A 6,000-nucleotide genomic window follows, 5' to 3' on the forward strand; every position below is an offset into this window, starting at 1 on the left:
CCCACTTGGTGTGTGCTTGGGTTGAGCAATGAAGCATTTTCGTGTAGAGACTCTTCTTGGAGTTAAACGCCAGCTTTAGTGCCAGTTTGGGCGTTTAATTCCCATTTGGGTGCCAGTTCCAGCGTTTAACGCTGGGATTTCTGAGGGTGACTTTGAACGCCGATTTGGGCCATCAAATCTTGGGCAAAGTATGGACTATCATATATTGCTGGAAAGCCCAGGATGTCTACTTTCCAACGCCGTTGAGAGCGCGCCAATTGGGCTTCTGTAGCTCCAGAAAATCCACTTCGAGTGCAGGAAGGTCAGAATCCAACAGCATCTGTAGTCCTTTTTAGTCTCTGAATCAGATTTTTGCTCAGGTCCCTCAATTTCAGCCAGAAAATACCTGAAATCACAGAAAAACACACAAACTCATAGTGAAGTCCAGAAAAGTGATTTTTAACTAAAAACTAATAAAAATATACTAAAAACTAACTAAATCATACTAAAAACATACTAAAAACAATGCCAAAACGCGTACAAATTATCCGCTCATCACAACACCAAACTTAAATTGTTGCTTGTCCTCAAGCAACTGAAAATCAAATAAGATAAAAAGAAGAGAATATGCAATGAATTCCAAAAACATCTATGAAGATCAGTATTAATTAGATGAGCGGGGCTTTTAGCTTTTTGCCTCTGAACAGTTTTGGCATCTCACTCTATCCTTTGAAATTCAGAATGATTGGCTTCTTTATGAACTTAGAATCCAGATAGTGTTATTGATTCTCCTAGTTAAGTATGATGATTCTTGAACATAGCTACTTATTGAGTCTTGGCTGTGGCCCAAAGCACTCTGTCTTCCAGTATTACCACCGGATACATACATGCCACAAACACATAATTGGGTGAACCTTTTCAGATTGTGACTCAGCTTTGCTAGAGTCCCCAATTAGAGGTGTCCAGGGTTCTTAAGCACACTCTTATTGCCTTGGATCACAACTTTATTTTTCTTTCTTTTCTTTCTTTTTTCGTTTTCTTTTCTTTTTCTCTTTTTTTTTCGTTTTTTTTTCTCATAGCTTTTTCTTGCTTCAAGAACCATTTTTATGATTTTTCAGATCCTCAGTAACATGTCTCCTTTTTCATCATTCTTTCAAGAGCCAACATTCATGAACCACAAATTCAAGATACATATGCACTGTTTAAGCATACATTCAGAAAACAAAAATATTGCCACCACATCAAAATAATTAAACTGTTATAAAATTCAAAATTCATGCAATTCTTTCCTTTTCAATTTAAGCACATTTTTATTCAAGAAAGGTGATGGATTCATAGGACATTCATAACTTTAAGGCATAGACACTAAGACACTAATGATCACAAGACACAAACATGGATAAACATAAGCACTAAAATTCGAAAAACAGGAAAATAAAGAACAAGGAAATTAAGGAACGGATCCACCTTAGTGATGGCGGCTCTTTCTTCTTCTTGAAGATCCTATGGAGTGCTTGAGCTCCTCAATGTCTCTTCCTTGTCTTTGTTGCTCCTCTCTCATGATTCTTTGATCTTCTCTAATTTCATGGAGGATGATGGAGTGTTCTTGATGCTCCACCCTTAGTTGTCCCATGTTGGAACTCAATTCTCCTAGGGAGGTGTTTAATTGCTCCCAATAGTTTTGTGGAGGAAAGTGCATCCCTTGAGGAATCTCAGGGATCTCATGGTGAGTGGGGTCTCTTGTGTGCTCCATCCTTTTCTTGGTGATGGGCTTGTCCTCATCAATAGGGATGTCTCCCTCTATGTCAACTCCAACTGAATAACAGAGGTGACAAATGAGATGAGGAAAGGCTAACCTTGCCAAGGTAGAGGACTTGTCCGCCACCTTATAAAGTTCTTGGGCTATAACCTCATGAACTTCTATTTCTTCTCCAATCATGATGCTATGGATCATGATAGCCCGGTCTATGGTAACTTCGGACCGGTTGCTAGTGGGAATGATTGAGCGTTGGATAAACTCCAACCATCCTCTAGCTACGGGCTTGAGGTCATGCCTTCTCAATTGAACCGGCTTTCCTCTTGAATCTCTCTTCCATTGGGCGCCCTCTTCACATATGACTGTGAGGACTTGGTCCAACCTTTGATCAAAGTTGACCCTTCTAGTGTAAGGATGTTCATCTCCTTGCATCATAGGCAAGTTGAACGCCACCCTCACACTTTCCGGACTAAAATCCAAGTATTTCTCCCGAACCATAGTAAGATAATTCTTTGGATTCGGGTTCACACTTTGGTCATGGTTCTTGGTGATCCATGCATTGGCATAGAACTCTTGAACCATCAAGATTCCGACTTGTTGAATGGGGTTGGTAAGAACTTCCCAACCTCTTCTTCGGATCTCATGTCGGATCTCCGGATATTCACCCCTTTTTGAGTGAAAAAGGGACCTCGGGGATCACCTTCTTCAAGGCCACAACTTCGTAGAAGTGGTCTTGATGCACCCTTGAGATGAATCTCTCCATCTCCCATGACTCGGAGGTGGAAGCTTTTGCCTTCCCTTTCCTCTTTCTAGAGGTTTCTCCGGCCTTGGATGCCATAAATGGTTATGGAAAAACAAAAAGCAATGCTTTTACCACACCAAACTTAAAAGGTTTGCTCGTCCTCGAGCAAAAGAAGAAAGAAGAGAGTAGAAGAAGAAGAAATGAGGGGAAAGGGAATGGCTTTTGAGGGTGGGTTTGGGTGGGAAAGTGGTTTGAATTTGAATGGTGAGGTAGGTGGGGTTTTATGAGGGATGGATGTGAGTGGTGAAGAGAAAGATGGGATTTGATAGGTGAAGGGTTTTTGGGGAAGAGGTGTTGAGGTGATTGGTGAATGGGTGAAGAAGAAAGAGAGAGTGGTAGGGTAGGTGGGGATCCTGTGGGGTCCACAGATCCTGAGGTGTCAAGGAAAAGTCATCCCTGCACCATATGGCATTCAAAATCACGTTTTGAGCCATTTCTGGCGTTAAACGCCGGGCTGGTGCCCATTTCTGGCGTTTAACGCCAGCTTCTTGCCCTTTTTGGCGTTTAACGCCAGTCTGGTGCCCCTTTCTGGCGTTAAACGCCCAGAATGGTGCCAGACTGGGCGTTAAACGCCCAACAGCTAACCTCACTGGCGTTTAAACGCCAGTGGGTGCGTCCTCCAGGGTGTGCTATTTTTCTTCCTATTTTTCATTCTGTTTTTGCTTTTTTCATTGATTTTGTGACTTCGCATGATCATCAACCTACAAAAAACATAAAATAACAAAAGAAAATAGTTAATTATAAAACATTGGGTTGCCTCCCAACAAGCGCTTCTTTAATGTCAGTAGCTTAACAGAGGACTCTCATGGAGCCTCACAGATATTCAGAGCCATGTTGGAACCTCCCAACACCAAACTTAGAGTTTGAATGTGGGGGTTCAACACCAAACTTAGAGTTTGGTTGTGGCCTCCCAACACCAAACTTAGAGTTTGACTGTAGGGGCTCTGTTTGTCTCTGATTTGAGAGAAGCTCTTCATGCTTCCTCTCCATGATGATAGAGGGATATCCTTGAGCCTTAAACATAAGGGATTCTTCATTCACTTGAATGATCAACTCTCCTCTATCAACATCAATCACAGCCTTTGCAGTGGCTAGGAAGGGTCTGCCAAGGATGATGGATTCATCCATGCACTTCCCAGTCTCTAGGACTATGAAATCAGTAGGGATGTAATGATCTTCAATTTTAACCAGAACATCCTCTACAAGTCCATGGGCTTGCTTTCTTGAATTGTCTGCCATCTCTAGTGAGATTTTTACAGCTTGCACCTCAGAGATCCCTAACTTCTCCATTACAGAGAGAGGCATGAGGTTTACACTTGACCCTAAGTCACACAAGGCCTTCTTGAAGGTCATGATGCCTATGGTACAAGGTATTGAAAACTTCCCAGGATCTTGTCTCTTTTGAGGTAATTTCTGCCTAGACAAGTCATCCAGTTCTTTGGTGAGCAAAGGGGGTTCATCCTCCCAAGTCTCATTTCCAAATAACTTGTCATTTAGCTTCATGATTGCTCCAAGGTATTTAGCAACTTGCTCTTCAGTGACATACTCATCCTCTTCAGAGGAGGAATACTCATCAGAGCTCATGAATGGCAGAAGTAAGTCCAGTGGAATCTCTATGGTCTCATTTTGAGCCTCAGATTCCCATGGTTCCTCATTGGGGAACTCATTGGAGGCCAGTGGACGTCCAGTGAGGCCTTCCTCAGTGGCGTTCATTGCCTCTTCTCCCTCCCAAAATTCGGCCATGTTGATGGCCTTGCACTCTCCTTTTGGATTTTCTTCTGTATTGCTTGGAAGAGTACTAGGAGGGAGTTCAGTAATTTTCTTGCTCAGCTGACCCACTTGTGCCTCCAAATTTCTGATGGAGGACCTTGTTTCAGTCATGAAACTTTGAGTGGTTTTGATTAGATCAGAGACCATGGTTGCTAAGTCAGAGGTATTCTGCTTAGAACTCTCTGTCTGTTGCTGAGAAGATGATGGAAAAGGCTTGCTATTGCTAAACCTGTTTCTTCCACCATTATTGTTATTGAAACCTTGTTGAGGTCTCTGTTGATCCTTCCATGAAAGATTTGGATGATTCCTCCATGAAGGATTGTAGGTGTTTCCATAGGGTTCTCCCATGTAATTCACCTCTTCTATTGAAGGGTTCTCAGGATCATAAGCTTCTTCCTCAGATGAAGCCTCCTTAGTTCTGCTTGGTGCATTTTGCATTCCAGACAGACTTTAAGAAATCATATTGATTTGTTGAGTCAATATTTTGTTCTGAGCCAATATGGCATTCAGAGTGTCAATCTCAAGAACCCCTTTCTTCTGACTAGTCCCATTGTTCACAGGATTTCTTTCAGAAGTGTACATGAATTGGTTATTTGCAACCATTTCAATCAGTTCTTGAGCTTCAGTAGGCGTCTTCTTCAGATGAAGAGATCCTCCTGCAGAGCTATCCAAAGACATCTTGGATAGGTCAGAGAGACCATCATAGAAAATACCTATGATGCTCCATTCAGAAAGCATATCAGAAGGACACTTTCTGATTAATTGTTTGTATCTTTCCCAAGCTTCATAGAGGGATTCTCCTTCCTTCTGTCTGAAGGTTTGGACTTCCACTCTAAGCTTACTCAATTTTTGAGGTGGAAAGAACTTTGCCAAGAAGGCATTGACTAGCTTTTCCCAAGAGTCCAGGCTTTCTTTAGGTTGAGAATCCAACCATGTTCTAGCTCTGTCTCTTACAGCAAAAGGGAATAGCATAAGTCTGTAGACCTCAGGGTCAACCCCATTAGTCTTGACAGTGTCACAGATTTGCAAGAACTCAGCCAAAAACTGATGAGGATCTTCCAGTGGAAGTCCATGAAACTTGCAATTCTGTTGCATTAGAGAAACTAATTGAGGCTTAAGCTCAAAGTTGTTTGCTCCAATGGCAGGGATAGAGATGCTTCTCCCATAGAAGTCGGGAGTAGGTGCAGTAAAGTCACCCAGCACCTTCCTTGCATTGTTGGCATTGTTGTTTTCGGCTGCCATATGTTCTTCTTCTTTGAAGAATTCGGTCAGGTCCTCTAAAGAGAGTTGTGCTTTGGCTTCTCTTAGCTTTCTCTTCAAGGTCCTTTCAGGTTCAGGATCAGCTTCAACAAGAATGCCTTTGTCTTTGCTCCTGCTCATATGAAAGAGAAGAGAACAAGAAAATGTGGAATCCTCTATGTCACAGTATAGAGATTCCTTTAGGTGTCAGAGGAAAAGAAAAGTAGAAGACAGAAGTAGAAAATTCGAACTTATCAAAGAAGATGGAGTTCGAATTTTGCATTAAGGGATAGTGTTAGTCCATAAATAGAAGGATGTGAGAAGGAGGGAAGTGATTTTCGAAAATTAAGTGAAAATTTTGAAAACATTTTTGAAAAACATCACTTAATTTTCGAAAATGAAAGTGGGAAAGAAGTGAAGTGTTTTCTTTTTTTTTTTTTGAAAAAGATTCTGA

At 41.6% G+C, this 6,000-nt stretch overlaps 1 non-coding gene across 1 annotated transcript; it reads left to right on the forward strand.

The window, feature by feature from the left end:
* Window positions 1-5,039: 5,039 nt before the first annotated feature.
* On the forward strand, window positions 5,040-5,147 carry LOC112719293 (small nucleolar RNA R71). Its single transcript, XR_003161600.1, has one exon. It is a non-coding gene; the product is annotated as a small nucleolar RNA R71 (small nucleolar RNA).
* The last annotated feature ends 853 nt before the right edge of the window (window positions 5,148-6,000 follow it).

The sequence above is a fragment of the Arachis hypogaea genome, chromosome 10 (genome assembly GCF_003086295.3).
Source record: "Arachis hypogaea cultivar Tifrunner chromosome 10, arahy.Tifrunner.gnm2.J5K5, whole genome shotgun sequence".
In the NCBI taxonomy this organism is placed as follows: Eukaryota; Viridiplantae; Streptophyta; class Magnoliopsida; order Fabales; family Fabaceae; genus Arachis; species Arachis hypogaea.